The following is a 19869-nucleotide window of genomic DNA, read 5'->3' as shown; positions in this document are numbered from 1 at the left end:
AGATCTTGTGTCCCCTCTGTTCTTGGATGCTCCTGGTATGCATAAGAACCTGTATGCAGAAGGGAGGGAGGCAATAGTGTCTGTGCCCAGCATGTTCTTAAGGAAGCCACTCCCTTTTGTTGATTCAGCTGGTCCTTTATTGAGGCCCTGCTTTTCAGCCGGGGAACCTCGGTTGGTCCAACTCTGCTATTGATGGTGAGACTTGGGAAGAGTCGCGTCCTCTCATGACCCCTCAGTTTGCCCATCTACAGAAGGGATTGGGCTACGAGACCTTTTGTGCATGGGGAGGAGAGATAATGACTATCTTTCTTTTGTACTTCTCCTCTACCTTGCTGCATTCATCGTCTTACCGGGCAATTTTTGCCTCCTTTTAAATAACTTAGGACAATTGTCTTAGAAAAGATAGGGCAAGTGAGTAATGAAGCTGAACGTCAAGCTGAGATGCCATGTTGACTTCTGAGAACTAAATAAATGAAAATCTCTTAAGGGTGACAGGGTATGAAGGATAAGTATCGAATTGTCTTGCCTATAATCTGCTGACCTTGACCTCACTTTGTTTTGTAATCATCCAAAGCTGACCGTCTTCGGTCAGGGCTTCTGGGTCTCAGATCCATTGTTATAGGAGCTGCGAGTATCTGAAGGGAGCCAGGGAAAAAGGATGTCATGACAGCTGGTGGCTGAAATAGAGATGCCACCATGAGAAGACATGGAAAATGAATAATTCTTTCAGCACGAGGCAATAATGCCTTTGGGACAGGGGAGGGGCCTTTGCCAGGCTATGTGGGAGATGTTTGCATTGCTGTGGTTCTGGTTTTCAATGGTTTTCTTCCATCCTGGTTTCCTCAAACTCTTTATTATCTATCTCTTGTTGAACAGAGGAGTACATCTATCCTGTGTGGACATTTTAGTCTGGCTTTCCCATGGCAAGACCGAATTCCTAGATGACAATAATAGGATAACATTTGTATTTCTTGAGTGTTTTGCTGCTGAAAAGATAAACAAGAAGAGTTAAATCTGTCTGTGCAGCTGACTAACCAGAAGGCTTATTAATAGCCCTAGTAGTGGGAGACAGTCACTGGCTGCTAGAACTTAAGCATCTAGCATGTTCCTTGGGGAACTCAATGGCTCGGCCAAGTGTTGGAGACCCATAGAAGATGTCCTTCTGGATGAAACGGTTTACCTTAGATATAAGGAGAAAAGTTTACCTTAGACATAAGGGGAATCATAGTTTCAAAAGACAAGGTCAGTAAGAGGAAAGAGTCCACTTCAGAGATTCATTGCATAGGGTCAGTTCAAATAGATGGCATGGCCGATAGTAGATTTGTAATTAGTGTAGCGCCTCCGAATGATACCTGGCCTCATGTGAGCACATAGCCTATGAATGCTGTTGCCATAGTTGTGAGTAGGAGGACAATGCTGATATTTCCGGTTTCTAGAAATGTAAATGATCCATAGTATAAACCTCGGCCAACGTGTAAGAAGAGGCAAATGAAAAATATGGAAGCAGCATTAGCATGAAAATAGCGGACCATTCAACCGTAGTTTACATCTCGGCTGATACAAGCCACTGAAGAGAAGGCAGTTGAGGTGTCTGATGCGTAGCGCATGACCAAAAGTAGTACTGTAATAATCAGGAGGGTTAGACAGGCACCAAGAAGTGAGCCGGAGTTTCTTCGTGTAGAAATGATAGATGGTGTGGGAAGATCAATGAATGAGTAATTGTCTGTGATTGGGATTCTCTGTTTTACTCCCTTTCACTTGGGATGTAAGTGAAAATTCTGTTGATTTAGGATTTGCCACTTTTGACTAAATCCCTTTACCTTGCATAATTTACTAACAAGTAGATGAATACCTATGTAGATGCCAGTTGTGTAATTGTTGCTTTGGGACTGCAGGTGGGATATGGCCAACAGGTGTAGAAGATAAACCTAAGGGTGATGTAAGGTGATTTTGGCCTTGCATTTTCTGACATCTTGAGAGCAAATACGTCTCATCTTGCATTACGGCTTTGAATTCATCCTTGATTGACTTCGTGGAAATTGCATAGCTGAGCATTTCTTAAAAGCTTAAACATGAGGGAACTAAGAAGTATCCACTTGAAATATAGCCAAAGAATGGCAGTTGCTACATTTTTATGTGACAATAAACAACCTAGGCCATAATCCCCACCGTCTCTCCATTCCTCCCCAACGTCAGGTGAGTTTACTGGTCATTCTGGGACTCCTCTGTGAGTGAGCAACATGGATTTTACAACCCAGTTTTTTCATAGTAATTCCTTTCTTTAAAGGAGAAAAACATTTTTAGTAAAACGATCTTATTGGGAAATTTAGGTTGAACAAAAACAGGTACCCACCACTACACATTCAAGACTATTTCTAGAAGCATCCCTACAGAGAGAGAACATACAGCACTTAAATCTGAGCCGCAGTCTATTAAGTGTTTAAAACTTAATCACCACTGCTACATGCTGCTTCTCAGTTGCATGCCTGACTTGGCTGCCTCTCCATGGGAGGTGGCCATCTCCTGAGTCAGCAGTATCTCTTCCTGTGGCACCCAGTTCTTCTTGGGAGGTCTCAGGGCCATGCAACCAGGGGACCAGCTCTGGCAAGAGGCTGAGAGATTCATCTGCAGATGCTCGGTTGCCGGCCAAGGGTGGGGTTGCCCTACCCTGTATGTATTAAGTATCAAAATCCACATTTCGTTGGCTAGGGTAGAAGTTGTGTTTATCTTGTGTTGCATTCACTTTTATGAAAACACATCTGAAGACTGTCTGATGTAACTGTACACCAACGTGGTTAAACACCGAATGCCTTCTTTTAGAGAAAGTTACTTCATTGTAAAGGAAGTAACAGGATTTAGGAATTTTTTTTTTTTTTTTTTTTTTTTGACTCTCGAAAGCTTGTGTATCATGTGACCGGTAGCTAGCTTTTCTGTGGTCTGATGCTGTTCTTTTCGCCTGCTTTGTTGCTGGCACATGTTCCTTCCCCTCTTTTCTTTCTCTTCCCTGCTTTTACAGTCTGCTTTATCTTCAACATTCTTTGGGTTATCATGGTTCTTTTTCTTCCCTGAATCTTTAACCAGGCTCATGTCTCCCCTATTGTTTCTGCAGCCCACATTCTATCTTGCTGAGTCTCACTAGTCATTCATGGAGGAGGACTTTAAGTTGTTAGGTTGCTGTGGCCATTGCACACCCAAGGATAGCGTGATTCTGATCCCAGGGTTGATGTCCGTAGTAGCCTTGTGTCTGTGGGTTGCACAGAGGGTCACCAGAAGAACATTGTGCTGGCAGTCAGGAGACTTTGGCTCTGGCCCTGCTCTGTTTATACCTAAGTTCTTCATCTCTCTCTGAAGCTTTCATTTACTTACCTGAAAAATTGAATTTGATTAAATAATTCACATGGTGTATACCACCTCCAAAAACTCATTACTTGACTGTATGAAATCATACGAATTCTGGCTCCTTAGATTAGTTCTTTGTGATCAATTAGGGTCTTGCAGGTAGAGTATACCAAAAAAGTAGCAACAGTGCGCATAGCTTGCCCAGTGATTAAGACGGAGCAAGGGGAAGGAGGGAGAGAGCGCTTCCGGCTGGTTTGCAGTCTTCTTGGGCTGCCTCCGCGGCTTGACGTTTGCCTTGTTCTTTCATGGAAGTAACATCCACTGGTTATCTTAGTCTGAGCTGACTGACTGGAGATACTTACTTTGAAACCACAACTGCACCTTTTCCAGGAAGGGAAGCACCAGGACAGTAGGAGATGATATTCCAGTCTCTTTTCCTTGGCTCAAGTGACTGGCTGATGGTGCATCTTCTCCCTCCCTTTTCCGAAGGGCGTGGTTTCTCGCATGAAAGCAGAAGTGTGCGTGCACCTCAGCAGCCGAAGTGAAACCAGCATGCAGGAGATGAAAGGCAGTGTCCAGGCCAAATCGGGAGTTTCTTGACTCTTGCTCATCCAGGGCATGGATAGTGTAGGCTCAAATGGAGGAGAACTTTTTTTCCCTTTAGAGTTAAGGGAGCTTGGGATTGGCAGTGTGGGACCTGGGGTTTTCCTGGGACTTCACATTAGCTCTGTCTTTGGCTGTGTCACCCACCCATCTCTGAGCTGGCCTCATCTTCAAAATGAGGTGGTTGGGCCAAACCAAACAATTGAGGGTTTTTTCCAGCACCAACCTGCCATCATCCTGTAATTTCCCTCTTCATGAGCAAGACCCCTGGAGATGTGGGAAGTGAGGGGAAAGGGAGTTGAGACCAGTCGGTTTCGCTGATGCGTCCTGTGTGTCCTGCAGCTTCTCTGTAGGCAGAGGCTGTCTTTTAATTTTTGCACAGCACTAAGTCCAGGTTACCACTAAATGTTTGAAAATCGATTGTTCCTTTGGTCAGTGTACTGATGTGTTGGCATTTTTTGATCGTTTGTCAGCAGTCTGTGTCCCTCTCTGCTTGGAACACAGCCTCCCAGAGACGTTCATGACTTCCCAGTGTGAGTTTCCCCAGGAGTCGCAGTAGAACCTTCAAACTCCCTGTACCTTCACAAGGAACATGTCTCCCTCCAGGGCACGGGAGAAACTTGTACCGATAGTTTCTGCCCCCTACGTTTTTGTTCATTTGATTTTTCTTCAAAAGCCTCAAAGACATTCATAGCCCCACAGCCTCTATTAAATGTTGGCATTCAGGTTGAAGGGGCTGCTTGTGCCCTTGAGCCCTGGAGTTTGGTTTAGCAGGGAGCATCACTGTTTCTCTAGAGAAATATTACCTTTGCCTTCCTGGTAACGATATCCCAATCAAAACATTTGTATTGCTACCAATATGGTCAAACACATGCGTTAAAAGGCTTATTGAGAATGTTTTTTGATCATGAGGGAATCCGAAAATCTTTCTTCTGTCTCTTTTCTTTCGCTTCCACAGGGTAACTGTGCAGTCAAATTGATAAGCGTTTAAAATACATCCCATCTCCGCAAAGAATACCGCTCTAGTTACTCCCAGAGAATGGAATGCTTTCGCTAGGCTCTTACCGTTGACTTAAGTGAACAGTATCGAGTGGAGATTATTACAAATGCATTTAATTATTCGTGCTCCTGGTTAAGAGAGATAAAGGATTTCGTTTAGATGTGTTTATTTTCTTCCAAACAGTAACTTCAGTATTCTTTCCCATTAAACCCTGAGACTCAGTGACTAGTTTGAGTTCCCTTCTTCTGCCATTTATTTGAAGTTTTTTTTGTAGAGGTGGCGTCTTGCTATGTTGCTCTGGCTGATCTCCAATGACTGGCCTCGAATGATCCTCCTGCTTAGTCCTCCCAAAGTGCTGGGATTACAGGTGTGAGCCACCACACCCACCCTCTTCTGCTGTTTCTAACTGATGCTGTGGTGGGCCTGTGAAACTCCTGCTGTGGGCAGCAGGGAGGGAGAAGAGGGAGTGAAGGAGCTGCAGCAGCCCTCATGGGTGTGGCTGACACTGCTGACAAGGTTTCGGTGGGGGTGGCCCCAGAGCACTCTCAGTGTGGACGCATCTGTCTTCCGAATGCCCCGCTGTGCACCTGGAAGTGACGACTGATGGACTGATGAGGGAGTTGCCACCCTGCTTATGTCACTAAGTCTGAGAATGCAGACAGGACCATGTGAGTGGGACAATGCAGCTGCCAAAGGCCCAGGGGATGCCGTCCACTCCAGGAAATGCGGGGTTTCTTTGGCTCACTGCTGAGATGACAGCCGTTCCTCTCGCCGCCTCTTCAAAATCATAGCTATGATCAATACCCTTTAACTCATAAATTACCTATAATTTATGCTGCCAGCTTCTAGGAGTAACAGAATCTCAAATCAGAATGGTAATAATGAAATACACTTTTTACTTCCAAAGCAATATTCTCATAGACAAGATACCATATTTTTACCTCATGTTTTGCCTTTAGGATATACTTACCCTCAAGTTAAAATTTTACCCTCTTTACATAACAAGATTTTAGAAAATCTAGGCCAGTGTGAACTCCTGTGACGTGCTTTGAGCCATCCATGGCTGTACATTCCCGGAGTTAGTGCAAAGCCTTTCCCACCAATTTGGAATGAACTGATCATTGTAACCAGCTTTGTATGAAACAGTTGTTTCAGATCCCAATGCTGTAGTGATGTCATTTTCTTTATACCCAAAGTAAATGCTGTGCAGACTAGCTTATTCTGGAATTTGACTGTACTATTCTTCTCTTGGTTAAAATCTTCTATAGCAGAGGAGCCCTGCTAAGTGAACAATCTCCTTTATACATTGGTTTTTGTGCTTCTAACTAACTTTTCTAATAATCTTATTTTTCCCTAAGAAAGCAGTCCATCCTATTTAATGTGGAGTAGGGGTAGGAATTGAAAACAAATTGAATATGTTCTGATTTTTTTTTTTTCCTTTTTAGCATCAATGTGTTTTCAGTAGAAGTGATTCAATCTTAATGTGGTTTGCGCTCAAGGGTACAGAACGATAAGAGCTATAAATATAGTAGATAGGAGGGGGATCGTGTTTAGTCAAGATAAAGTTGTTTCCATGTAAGACCTTGAACTAAGAAGAGAAAAGGTGTTAGATCTCCTAGGAATCTTTAATAGAGTTTTTGAGTTTCTGATGGAAGGTATAAGTGTCTCTCTCATATTATTTATATATTAATGAAATACAACAGGGAAAAGATGAATTTGTAAAAAAAATTTCACTCTCCAAGGCCGGGTGTGGTGGCTCAAGCCTGTAATCTCAGCACTCTGGGAGGCCGAGGCAGGTGGATCACGAGGTCATGAGATCGAGACCATCCTGGCTAACACAGTGAAACCCCGACTCGACTAAAAATATAAAAAACTAGCCGGGCATGGTGGCAGGCCCCTGTAGTCCCAGCTACTTGGGAGGCTGAGGCAGGAAGGCGTGAACCCGGGAGGCGGAGGATGCAGTGAGCCGAGATTGTGCCACTGCACTCCAGCCTGGTCCACAGAGTGAGACTCTGTCAAAAAAAAAAAAAAAAAAAAAAAATTCACTCTCTTTAGAATTCTCAGAGGACCCCAGGGAGAAGGCAAACTTTTTCTTTCTTTCCATGGTACCTTCATATTTGAAGACTAGTGATCAGAACTGCTCTAGTTTTTAATCCTGGGGAGATACAGCTCTTAGATAATTATAGGTAATTTATGAGTTAAAGGATATTGATGGGAGTCTTTCCATAATTACGCTAAAATTTGGAACCCCATAGAGCTAGCTGCTGGGCATCTGTCTTACAGGACCAGAACTCAAAACCTAGTGGGCAGAACCTTGTGTAGGGTTAACCTTGTTTTTTTAAATGAGGATATTTGTCTACATAGCCCAGCTAGCCCATTTCCTGACAATATTGCCTTGGGTAAAAAAAAAAAAAAAAAAAAAAAAAAAAAAAGTCTGTCTTATAAAGTGTTTATAGTAATACCTGCTTCCTAGAGATATTGTCAGGATCAATTGATAAAATGCTTATGAAGTCCTTAACATGGTGCCTGGAACCAGTAAGTGCACAATAAATGTCAGCTGTGAATCATCACCACGACCCCCACCATCATCAGTACTTGAATATACCTCTATTTTACCATGCTTTTTATATTATTTCCCTTAATCACAAAGCCCAGATTAGCAACAGATAACAGTATGGCCCACTCATTACTTTTCTACTTCTCTGTTCTTTGTACTGTTTTTTGATGCCCTTGGGTCAGGTGTGTTAGGTGAGGACTGAAATTGTATCTCAAAGCTGTTATTAGAAGAGGAAAGCGTGTTATAAACCCAGAATACAGAGTGCTCTGATGTATCTTTCCCTGGAGGAGGGTTTCCTAATACCTGTTAGATTACTTCATTATGTGAAGGGAAAGGGAAGGAAATGGAGAAATTAAAATATTCTTTGAATATTGCTCAGATTTGTAGGTATGGTGATTCTGATTCCTCATGCTGGAACTTGTCTACCTAGAGCAATAACTTTTGCTACTGGGCTCCTCTCATCCTACTGATGGTTTTGTTTTTTTATTAACAGCTATAGCAAAGACAGCCTTTTAGAGTGGTGCATTGACTGTGGAAAAAGTAACACGGAAACTGAATTTCTCTTTATGAAAGTTAAAATAATACGAAAATACATGGGTTTTTGCTCAAGGAAAGTCCATCCCTGGTTCTATGTGTTCCGGCAAGAGGGAACTTCTGAGAAAGGCTTCTTCTGTACCTTAATGTTGCGTGAGGCTCTGTTTAATCAGTGCATTCATCCCTGATTAGATGTTTATCTAAAACCTTTGCTGAGGAGCTCTTCTTCACTGAATATTAATAGTCCGTATACTAGTAAAGTCATATAACTTTTTTTTTTTTTCCGAGATGGAGTCTCACTCTGTTGCCCAGTGTGGAGTGCAGTGGTGCCGTCTCGGCTCACTACAAGCTTTGCATCCTGAGTTGATGCCATTCTCCTGCTTCAGCCTCCCGAGTAGCTGGGACTACAGGCGCCGCCATCACACCTGGCTAATTTTTTGTAGTTTTAGTAGAGATGGGGTTTCACTGTGTTAGCCAGGATGGTCTTGATCTCCTGACATCGTGATCTGCCTGCCTCGGCCTCCCAAAGTGCTGGGATTACAGGTGTGAGCCACCGCTCCCGGCCAAAGCCATACAATTTTGTGAGAGCTATTTATCTTAAATCATCCAGGTTGCTCTCAAAGAGAACCAAAAATGTTTTTCCCATGTAAACCCTTTATGAGAGCATTTTTTATGTCTTACTAAGTAGTCTCTACAATACAAAAGGGTTATAAAAAGGCATGTAGACTTTGGAACTGTGCAGTGTTCAGCTGCCTTGGGTTTATGGGAATTCACGTAGTGATGCCACATAGAGTAGCTGTGGCTTTGGTCTAAGCTGCTCTGGCTATGGGCCAAATGCTAGTTGGTGTAATCCTTAGTCAGCAGACTGGAGGCTCATTATGGACCCAGCATTAGGCTTCAGGTACTTTTTGCTTCTCAGTATTCCAAGACTTTGGAAATCCTGGTTAACGTCGGAAGATGGTGAGGTCTGAGTTTTTGGCCTTGGAAAGAGCAGAACAGGGCCGTCCACTGCCTTTCTGCTCCTGTGACATGTGGGCAAGGCTTCTGGTAGCTCTTCCTTCCCTACCTCTTCACTGGTCTGAAGTATTCCGTTTAGAAATAGAGTAGGTTTTATATTAAAGGTCTAATTTTTTTTTTTTAAAGACTTGATTGAAGGAGTTAGGGCGTCTTTACTAGCTAACGTGTTGAGATTGATTTTGTCATCCTCATGTGTTCAGGGCTTCTGCCCCAGGTGGAATGGTGTAGAAGAATATTTCTCTGCCTGTCTTTCTGAGGCTTCCTGAAGATAGTTCATTCATGTTAGCCCCAGATGAGGGTCTCCTGAAAACTCAAAGAATTTTGGCTATCTTCATTATAGTGGAGTCGCCTAGGCATGAGTGGTTGATACTAGCTGGGCACAGCCTGGAAAAGCCCACACATTCACCAGCGTCCTGCCTCTTACCCACTTCAGACAATGCCTGCTCTTCTACATGGGACCTAGAGAGCCCTGTCTGCTCTCTCCATGCTAGTGAGTGTTAAAATTCAGTGTGTGTGTGTTTAAATAGCAGACACTCTTAAAGTATTACTAAGAACTTCCAGTTGTACCAGCTGTTTGAAAGTACAGCTGCCAGGCTTGTCAGAGCCTGAGTGAGGAGCTGCTGAGCCCCACTCTGGGCCTCCCCAGCACTCCCAGGTTGTCGTTTTTTAGTGGGCTGCCCTCTCTAAGAAGATACAGCAGACTTCTTTTCCACGCAGTGCCTGAGCATGCATGAATATTGGCATACACACTAGCCAGCCACAATGAACACAGCAGTCTGCTAAGCCATCCAATTAGTGTGGATGCTACCTAGCTGTCTTAGGCCTGAGTTGTCAATGCGGGTCACAGGCTTAGCAGGTGGTTTGGGTTGTAAACTTGATTTTTACCCAACAGAAATCACGGGACTTTCTTCTGCTTTCTATCCTCTACTTAGGTTCTTGTTTTAGTACTTTTAAAATGGAGCATAGTATTCTAATAACCTTACCAGGTATAGTAGACTGTAGTAGAATTTTAGAGGTGCAAGGTACATTCATCTATCGAGAGAGAGAGACACACACACACACACACACACACACACAGATGAATGTACTGATCTCAAGGAATTGTGGCAACTTGCCCAATGTCACACCATTAATAGTGAAATTGGAACTAGAATTCTCTTTATATATTCTATATTCCAGAATATTATCATCATGTGCCTCTCCAGTCTGACCGCTGTCTGCGAATCTGCTATCCCACACTGACCTCACAGACCTCTCCCAGAGAGGCAGGATAAGCTGTAGTTCAGGGCGTGGTCTCTGAAAGTCAGACTGCCCGGATAAACATCCCAGCTCTGCCGCTGGACTACCATGTTATGGGAAACCTAGCACATGTGCCTTGTTTTCCTCATCTGCCAGGTGGACCTACTAATAATACCTACTTCGCAGGATTGTGAAGATTAAATGTGTTAATGCCTGTAAACGTCTCAGACCAACCTGCAACATGGCCAGGGCTTAGTAAACACTGACTATCATTTTTGTCTGAATGCTTTGAATGGCAGTGGAGACAAATGAAAGCTCTTGATGGATCCCACTGAAATGTTTTTCTCAGCCTGAGTAGACCAACTAGGATTCATTTAAGGGTAGTAGAATGTCTGTACCAACCCTACCAGCCCCCTCAGGTCATCTTTGGGAGGCTAACATGGTCATCACAAGTGTTTGAGACATTTTGGTTTAAGGCACCCCCCCACAACCTCCCCACCTATTACTCAGAGTGATTTAGGGCTTGAGGCTTAGCTGCTTAGAATGATGTGGGGGGGACATTTTCAGGTGGGTGGTAGTTCTCACTAAGCAGTTGTGGCTTACTCACTTGGCAGTCACGTTGCTTTGATTTACTGTGGAGTGATTTTGCTCAAGACCTAGAGAACAACACTATCAGCTGTTGGATTCTTAAACGTCTGTGGAATGACTGCTTTCTACTAAGCACAAGCCAGTATTTGGTTCCTCCATGTAATAACGTAAGTTACTATGTAGGATTCAACAGTGTGTGGGAGGAGAGGCGTTTTTATGGAAGGGTGGCACTGTCTGTCTCTGTGAATGATGTGGGTGAGATAACCACAAAGTATTGCTAAGTAACTACCACATTTGTCAGTCCAGTGCCATCGACTGTGTGGGAGGCAGGGAAGACAGTGTGGAGCTCATTTGTGTCATCCCTGTGTCATGGGAGAGTTACAGCCAAGCCCAAGTCTCGCTTTGCGTGATGAGTAAGATACTTGGAGGATAACTCTGATTTTACTTGAGTTCCGCGTTGAGTTGACTTACACTGGTGATGCTGATGGTGAGTGGTGTGTTCTAGAACTACTGGAACTGCGAAACCTTCTGAGGAAACGTGTTTTTCGCGGGGTGAGTAAACCTGGTTCCTGCTTACTTCTGCAGAAGTGTTCCTCCTTAAGGTAGGCCGCCTCTGCGGCTGCCCGGAACCATCATTCCCCTTAGCTTGGCTGCAGCAAACAGACTCCACCTTTAAAGAGCTGAGGAGCTGTGGGAGGAAAAGCAAATGGGAGGTGTTCTGATGTCGCAAGAGATGCCAGGGCAATTTACCTTTTGACAATAGATCTTTTACAAGGCAAACTTGGCCCTCGTGTTTTTGGTGTTTATCCTGTTTCATGCTTAAGAAAATATTTTCCTATAAAAACATAGAAACATTCAGCTAAGTTTGCGTCTAAAAGTTCAACGGAGAAAATTTGGACTTGAAACGTCTCTGCTGTCCATGCTGTGTGTTGGTAATGCCAGAAACTGATGAACTCACCACACTTAGGCTTGTAAATGGTGTGTCTGTGCTCAACTTAGGTCCTGGGAAGCTTTTGCAGCTCTTCTGGGTAAGATGAGCTGCCGCAGCCTGGCTGTTTGGGAGAGAGCCGGGGGCAGGAAGTGGTGTTTGGAGCTTTAGTTCCTTTTTTAAAGGCCTCTCCCTTCTGTTTATTTTAAAGTTGGTTTTCAGTTGTCTGTCATTCCATTTGTATGATAAGCCTTTTCCTCAGGCTTTTCATCTGTTTAATATTCAGAGAATGATTAAGATGATTGAGAAACAAGACCCAGTGACAAAACCTTTTGAAATGCAGCTAACTGGCTTGTCAGCCCCTGAAGTCTTACTTTTTTCTTGAACATTATTATTATTATTATTATTTAAGACGGGTCTCGCTCTATGGCCCAGGCTGGAGTGCAGTGGCGCGATCTCGGCTCACTGCAAGCTCCGCTTCCCAGGTTCACACCATTCTCCTGCCTCAGCCTCCCGAGGTAGCTGGGACTACAGGCGCCCGCCACCACGCCCGACTAATTTTTTTGTATTTTTAGTAGAGATGGGGTTTCACCGTGTGATCCAGGATGGTCTTGATCTCCTGACCTCGTGATCCGCCTGCTTCGGCCTCCTAAAGTGTTGGGATTACAGGCGTGAGCCACCGCGCCTGGCCTGAACATTATTTTTAAAAACAGAACTTTGGTTTGCACATACTTAGTTGTCCCAACTTCATTTATTTATTTTTAAAGAGGATAGGATACATTTACTGAGTAATCTTTAGATTTATGAAGCACAGAAATGCTTCTGTAAAGCGGAAGACACAAAGAAAGGAGGGTCGGATGATTTCCTTTCATGGAAACCCATTTGGTTCCCTTGCCACGCGTGGTGAGGCGTTACTGACCTTTAGGTAATTTTTCGTACTTAATGTTTCTTGATCACATCATAAAGCCATGACTCTACATGAAATCAGAACTAAAGTGCTACTGTCATTGGCAGAATATTGTTTTAGAAATTAAAAGCACCTCTCAGGGTTAGAAGGTGAATACAGGTGTGAGCTGTGTCAGATGGCATTATATAATTTCACGAATTTTTAACGAGTTAAGCCATATGATTCATTTGATTGAGATAACTTAAAACCTTTCATAATTATGCTCTTTAGTAGAGAAATTAGAGAGCTGTGTCTGTACATGACAGGTATTTAAACAGTCCTCTATCATTTCATCCCAGAGTGACTCTCCCCTTACCTACTGGCCATCTGCCTGATAGACGACATGGCATCTTCAAGATCAAACAAATCATGGGTCTGATTGAGGTTAGTGAATAGCCATCCTTGTTCTTAATTCAAGTGGAGAATTACTTGAACATCTCAGAGATGACTAGTGCTTTTATTTTTTTTTTGACACGTTTAAATTGTAAATATATAGGGATGGGGTCTTGCCATCTTGCCCAGGCTGGTTTAGAACTCCTGGGCTCAAGTGATTCTCCTGTTTCAGCCTCCCATAGTGCTGAGATGGCAGATGGAGCCACCATACCTGGCCTAGAGTACTTTTAGAGTTTAGTCTCATTTCAATTACTATCTACATTTATCATCTTTTGCCAGTTAGTATTAAAACATCAAGAACTAGGCCGGGCGCGGTGGCTCACGCCTGTAATCCCAGCACTTTGGGAGGCTGAGACGGGTGGATCACGAGGTCAGGAGATCGAGACTATCCTGGCTAACACGGTGAAACCCCGTCTCTACTAAAAAATACAAAAAACTAGCCGGGCGACGCGGCGGGCGCCTGTAGTCCCAGCTACTCCGGAGGCTGAGGCAGGAGAATGGCGTGAACCCAGGAGGCAGAGGTTGCATTGAGCTAAGATCCGGGCCACTGCACTCCAGCCTGGGCGGCAGAGCGAGACTCTGTCTCAAAAAAAACAAAAAAAAACACAAAAAAAACCATCAAGAACTAAATGATTTGACCTAAAACCTCCACTTAATCCCAGTTACCTATGAGGATTACACTATTAGAACAGAGAGCAGAAGCATGATGAGTTTCTTTTAGAGCGCACTCTGATTTTTATTGAACTTGTTCCTCCTCCTCTTGAGCTTGGCGTATGCATATGAATGTTTATTTTACCTGTTTTAAGTGATGTTTACTTGGAAGCATTTGAGTAGTTTATAAATACATGGTGTCATACTATTGGCTTGTGTCAGGAAGATGTGTTTACCACAAAGCAGTGAAGTGTCAGTGGAGAGCTGGCGCCTGGTCTAGTGAGTGACCCAGAGCTGGGTCATCGCTGGTTCAAGAGCATCTCGCATTCGCTGTCTATCCTATAGTGTCTGGATGCTGAGTTTTTGCATGTGATACACCATCCACTTTTTGGTAATATATGTGCTGTCTCTGTCGCTGCTATCTGGGATTCAGTTTCTAGTTTCTGACCATAGCTCCTTACTCCTACCTTGTAGACCCCTAGCCCAGTCCCTTTCTCTCCTTCTGAATGTCTAGTTAAAAGCCTTGCCATCAGATTTTGTTCCTTGCCAGGAACAAAACTTGATTTGACAAGTTTTGCATGTGTGTTTAAAAGAAAAAAAAAAACATTTAAGAAACTTGAACTTTTTTTAGAAGCAAAGTACAGTCAGCTCTTCCTATCTGTGAGTTCCACATCCAATTAAACCAACTGTGGATCAAAAATATTGGGGGAGTCAGGGGAGGATGGTTGACTCTGTCCTGAACATGCACAAATTTTTTTTTCTTGTCATTATTCCCTAAACACTGCAGAAAAACAATTATTGTCATAGCATTTGCATTGTATTAGTTATTATAAGTAATCTAGAGATGATTTGAAGAATACCAGAGGATGTGTGTAGGCTATATGCAAATACTACAGCATTTTATATAAGGGTCTTGAGTGTCCATAAATTGTGATATCCAGAAAGGGCCCTGGAACTAACCCCTCATGGATACTGTGGGACAACTGTATATATTCATTGAAAACAACTTGAAAAGCACAAAGAAGCAAATAAATCTATTAGTCCATTATTTAAAAATTAGTATTGTTACCATTTTAGTATTAATATATGCATGTCCAACCTTTGTGTGTTTGTGTTTGAGTTCGCATGTGCACAGATAAATAAAATCCACGTAAGTTAATGTCCTTTTGGTATTCTATAGTATCAAGGTATCTGGTTTATTTAAAGTAAGGAATTCCAAAAGTATGTTACAGAAACCATTGATGATATTTGAGATAATTGTAGGGAACACCTGAGCATGTTTGATTTTTAATAATTACATATTTATTCTATGTGTATTTGAAATTCTAACTACTACATCAAACATGATTTCAGAGTTTCGGTTACTTTGAAAGCCCTTTAAATGGGGGAGTCTCCAGCATATTTTCAGCATCTCACTCAGGTGATTTCGCTAGGTCTCCAGTATTCAGCATGTCGCCATTTGGTCAGCTCTACCTTCAAAATACACTCATATCTCAACTGTGTTAGCACTCCGAATGCCACTCTCATCCAAGTGATCCAAGTGACCACGGTTTGTTCCAGTATCTTTGCAACTAACGCCCTGCTTTAGTCTTTTCTCAATTTGTTGACTTCTCAATCTCAGAGTCAAAGCCAGAGTCTTCACCGTGACCTGCAAGTCCCTACACGATCCGCCCCCCCCCCCCCATCTACACAGCATACGCCGCTCTGTGGCCTCATCTCCTCCCACTCTTCTTGCTCACTCTGCTTCAGTTGTATGGGCCTCTTTGCCCGTTTCTGAGCACACCGGGAATGCTTCACCTCGGGGCCTTTGCCTTTGTTTTTCTTTCTTCTTGAAATGTTCATCCCCAGAACCCTGCTCTTCCACTTCACATTTTTTAATGGTTCTCTTCTGTTGGGCAATTACTAGCTGCCTTTTCTAAAATTATGACTCTTTAACTCGCAAGTTCTCATATTCTCCTTGCCTGCTTCCCCCCGCCCCCCGCCCCTTGGCTATATCACCAACATACTATGTATTTTACTTATCATCCGTCTGTCCTCTAAAATGTGGGTTCCATGAGGGCAGGGATTTTTGTTTTGTTTTCGTCACTCCTGAATCTAAAAAGTTCCTGGAAGGTAGTAGGCACTCAATAAATACTTGTTAGAAGACTAAGTTAAATAAAAATCATGACCTGACTTAATAATGGTAAATCAATACATGAGGTGTAAGGATCTGTAAAAGTCATAAAGGTGATAAATAATGCCTGAAAAACACTGATAGGTTTTAAGTTTGTTTTTTTGTGGTCTTGTTGTAATTATCACTGCAGTAAATACCCTTAAGTAATTTTAGGGTATATTTATGATTCTTTTCTTCAAATGAATACTTAGAAATATAATTACTGGTTCTTAGGATATGCATATTTTAAGAGTTATTAGACCTAGATCATATATATCAGATTGTATTTCTGCCTTTAATGTATGAGTGCCTGTATTTCTTCCCATGCTTCAATGTCCTTTGTCTAAGTGCTTTTTTATCTTAACCAATTTAATGGCTGAAAAAGCTATCTGAGTACCTTAGCTTGTATGTCTTTGGCATGGATAAGCTTTATTTCCACGTGTCCAATTCTTATCTGCTTAGCCTTTTTTTATGAATTGCTTGCTCACATCTGTTTTGGTCTAGACTCTGGTTGTAGTGGACTGAAAGCCTACTTGAACTAACTGTATTGGATGGATGTCACAGGCGTTGGGTTTATATCCAAGAACAGGATGCAGGGGACAGTGAGACCTCCCGGACGCGAGAACTGGAGGGTCTCCCTCTCTCTGCCATCTCTGCTCTCCTGCTTTGCTTTGCATGCTGGATTTCTCCCTTTTTTCATGGCATCTTTGTTCCCCTATGTAACTCTTCATCCTACCTGGCTTTGATGTGCCGTGCCACTTAGTTCAGCCCCTACTTTATGTGACCTTGCAGTTCAGGTACCCAGTCATAGTCTAAGTGCCATGGGTGTCCGCGGCCCAGATTTCTAGAGTGAGCAGTCTGTTGGATCAGTTTTATCAGCTGGTCACTCCTGGTCCATTCAGCTGAGGTCAGCATAGAGAGCTGAGGCTCTTGGGGTCTGTTCCTTCCAGGGGCTGTGGATGAATTGGCTTCTCTAGCCAGGACACAAGGACACAGTGGTTAGAATGCTCAGTACAATGTATTTTGCCCATTTTTCAATTTGTTGTGTTAATCTTTCTCTTGTGGGTACCCGAAAGTCCTTTCCATTTGAATGATAGTATTGTGTTTTGTATGATGGGTGCTTTTCTCTCCATTTATCATTTTAATTTTGCTTGGTGGTGTTGCCATGTAATCAAGGTTATCAATTAAATCATGATTTCTGCTGGTTTGTAGGTTAGAAATACCTTTTCTATGAGGAAATTATACATTCAACTATATTTTCTTCAAGTTCTCTACATTCTTATCTTTCATGTGCTCCTTAAATTGGATTACATTTTAGAGGGATTAGTGAAATATCTTGACAATGTTTATTGCAAGAGCATATTGCTTCTTCAGTTGTAATTCACTTCTCAGCAAAATTTTGTACTTTCCTTATTTTAGTTTTCTTAAGTTTATTCCTAGCTACTTCATGAATTTTATTCTTGGCAGAATTTTTTTCAGTTAGGTTTTCTAACTGGTCCTTCATGATTTATTAAAGCTATTGTTTTTATATTTTTATGACTGACTACCTTAGTAGTTGTAATTTTTTGCTCAATATTTTTGGGCTTTACATGTAAACAGTTATATGCAAGGAATTATTTCCACCTTTTTCTGTTTTTTGTTTCTTTTTCTCAATTTATTATGCTAGATCTTTGAGAATGAGGATAATCGTAATGGCGTGTAGTACATGTCTTACACTGTTGTATTTTTTAGTGATAATTATTCTCACTAGATAACTAAATGCTGACTAGATAACTGGAATGCTCTGGTACGTTACACAGCAACTACAGGGAATGAAAGTAGTGGAAAACTCATTTTAACCCCAAAGATTTTCTCCACTGGCTTGTCGTGGAGCCTGAAAATTTCACTCATTTATCACTCTTTCTGATCAAAGCATTGCCTCCACAAAGTTCCTGTTAAAATGCATGAACGTGTTACACCTGCTAAGGTGGCACATCACTGATTATTTTCTAATAAATGGTACTGGCCTATTATGGGAAATTGCAAAATGGACGTCAAGCGAATAGAAAAGTGTTTTGATGGTGCTGTCAGTGTGAGCCTTCATAATGAAGCAGCTGTCCACCTCCAGCTTCATCTTCTGCCTGCCCTGTGTTCTTCACTCCGTCTCACCTCCACCCCATAAGCTTCAACCTGAGTGAACGTCTGTTGCTTTTTAAAATATGTCTTGTTCTCTTGCCTGGGGCGTTCCTGCTCCTGGTCCTCAGTGTCAGTTTCACTGTCACTTTCTCTAGGAAGGCTGATATCCTTAGACTAGGGTATGTGTTCTATTGCATACTCCTTTAAAGTAACATTTGAAATCTTTAAAATAACACTTTAACCTTTAACATAATTGCTTTTTAAAAATCGTCTCTCATGGCTGCTCAATTATAACCTCAAACTGCAATGCCAGAGAGCATATCTGCCTTGTTTACTGATATTGTTTTGCTGTGTCCCCACCCAAATCTCTTCTTGAATTGTAGTTCCCATAATCCCCGTGTGTCATGGGAAGCACTCGGTGGGAGGTAATTGAATCATGGGAGCTGTGCTGTTCTGGTGATAATGAATAAGTCTCACCAGGTCTGATGGTTTTATAAAGGGCGGTTCCCCTGCACCTGCTCTTTTGCCTGCCACCATGTAAGACATGCCTTTCCTCCTCTTCTGCCTTCCACCATGATGATGACACATCTCCAGCCATGTGGAAGTGTGAGCCGGCTAAACGGCTTTCATTTATAAATTGCCCAGTCTTGGGTATGTCTTTATTAGCACTGTGAGAATGGACTAATACGTTGACCATTATGTCTGCCACACAGTAGTCACTCAGTGTTTCCTAAGTTAATAGTTAAAAAGGGGTTGGAGGGTAATGTTTGACATGTTATTGTGAACTTGAGCAACCTCAGTGAGCTGTACTGATTGGCAAAAGTAGTGGCATAGGGAAGTTGGAGTTGAAAGGAGTATGGCCAGTGAGCCTGTACCCGAAACGTCTGAGTTTTATCCTGATCCTAACCTATGCAGAACTGAAGGGAAAGCCTGTCTTCTGTTTACTGGAGTTGTGCACTAGCAGTCTCCAGCACTATTTTGAGGAATTTGGGGAAAAAAAAAAAAAGCAGTTTTATATATAGATGACCTCTGTGCAACCTTGGATATGAAGCAAGATATAACCCTATACTTTATACTTTTATCCTTTAATTTCCTTACTCTTCAGGGTTGCAGTAATACATCCACTGGGCTTTTACAGCATCTAAAATGGCAGGCTGGCTCATAAAGTATGAGAACTCCACCTATAATAAAGACCATATTTCAAGAGCTAGAGAGAAAAAGGCAGTAGGAGGAAAACACAAGAATGTATGTGAAAGTATTTGGTGCTGTTTTGTTGGCAGCGGAGAGGAAGGTTTTTGCTTTTGTGAGCCTGGATGGTTCCACTTTACGAAAATGTTTTCAGAAGTGAATACAAAGACATCGTTTCAACTTTTCTCAAGTTACAGTAAACTTACCTTTCTTCCCATACTTTTTCTGTGTTTTTTTTTGTTATATTAATTCTGTTACTATAAATTACTAAACTCAGAGCTGAATATGAATAGCAAGACCAAATACATTTTTGGCTATTTTCTATAGCTTGTTTATTTGCAATATGTCTTCATGAGGGAACCTGTTTGATGTCATGTTTGTTGTTTATTTCATTTATTTATATTTTGAGATGGAGTCTCCCTTTGTTGCTCAGGCTGGAGTGCAGTGGTGCGATCTCAGCTTACCGCAGCTTCCGCCTCCCAGGTTCAAGCAATTCTCCTTCCTCAGCCTCTCAACTAGCTGGGACTATAGGCAAGTACCACCATGCCTGGCTAAGTTTTGTATTTTTTAGTAGAGACGGAGTTTCACCCTGCTGGTCTCAAACTCCAGACCTCGGGTG

General features: G+C 42.4%; 1 protein-coding gene across 8 annotated transcripts in view; it reads left to right on the top strand.

Moving 5' to 3' along the window:
* The window catches only part of PSD3 (pleckstrin and Sec7 domain containing 3), a 696970-nt gene that overhangs the window by 381283 nt on the left and 295818 nt on the right, over nt 1–19869 (top strand). Inside the window, exon 1 of one of the 8 annotated variants that reach the window (XM_077943117.1) lies at nt 11066–11429. The exons of the other annotated variants lie outside the window; for them this stretch is intronic. The gene's annotated coding sequence lies outside the window, so the exon portion shown is untranslated. Of the gene's footprint in view, nt 1–11065; nt 11430–19869 lie in introns of those variants that run through there. 8 annotated transcript variants of the gene reach the window in all.

This window comes from Macaca mulatta, chromosome 8 (assembly GCF_049350105.2).
Source record: "Macaca mulatta isolate MMU2019108-1 chromosome 8, T2T-MMU8v2.0, whole genome shotgun sequence".
Classification (NCBI taxonomy): domain Eukaryota; kingdom Metazoa; phylum Chordata; class Mammalia; order Primates; family Cercopithecidae; genus Macaca; species Macaca mulatta.
The sequence above is the reverse complement of the archived record's forward strand: the minus strand, read 5'-3'. Positions and strand labels throughout refer to the sequence as shown.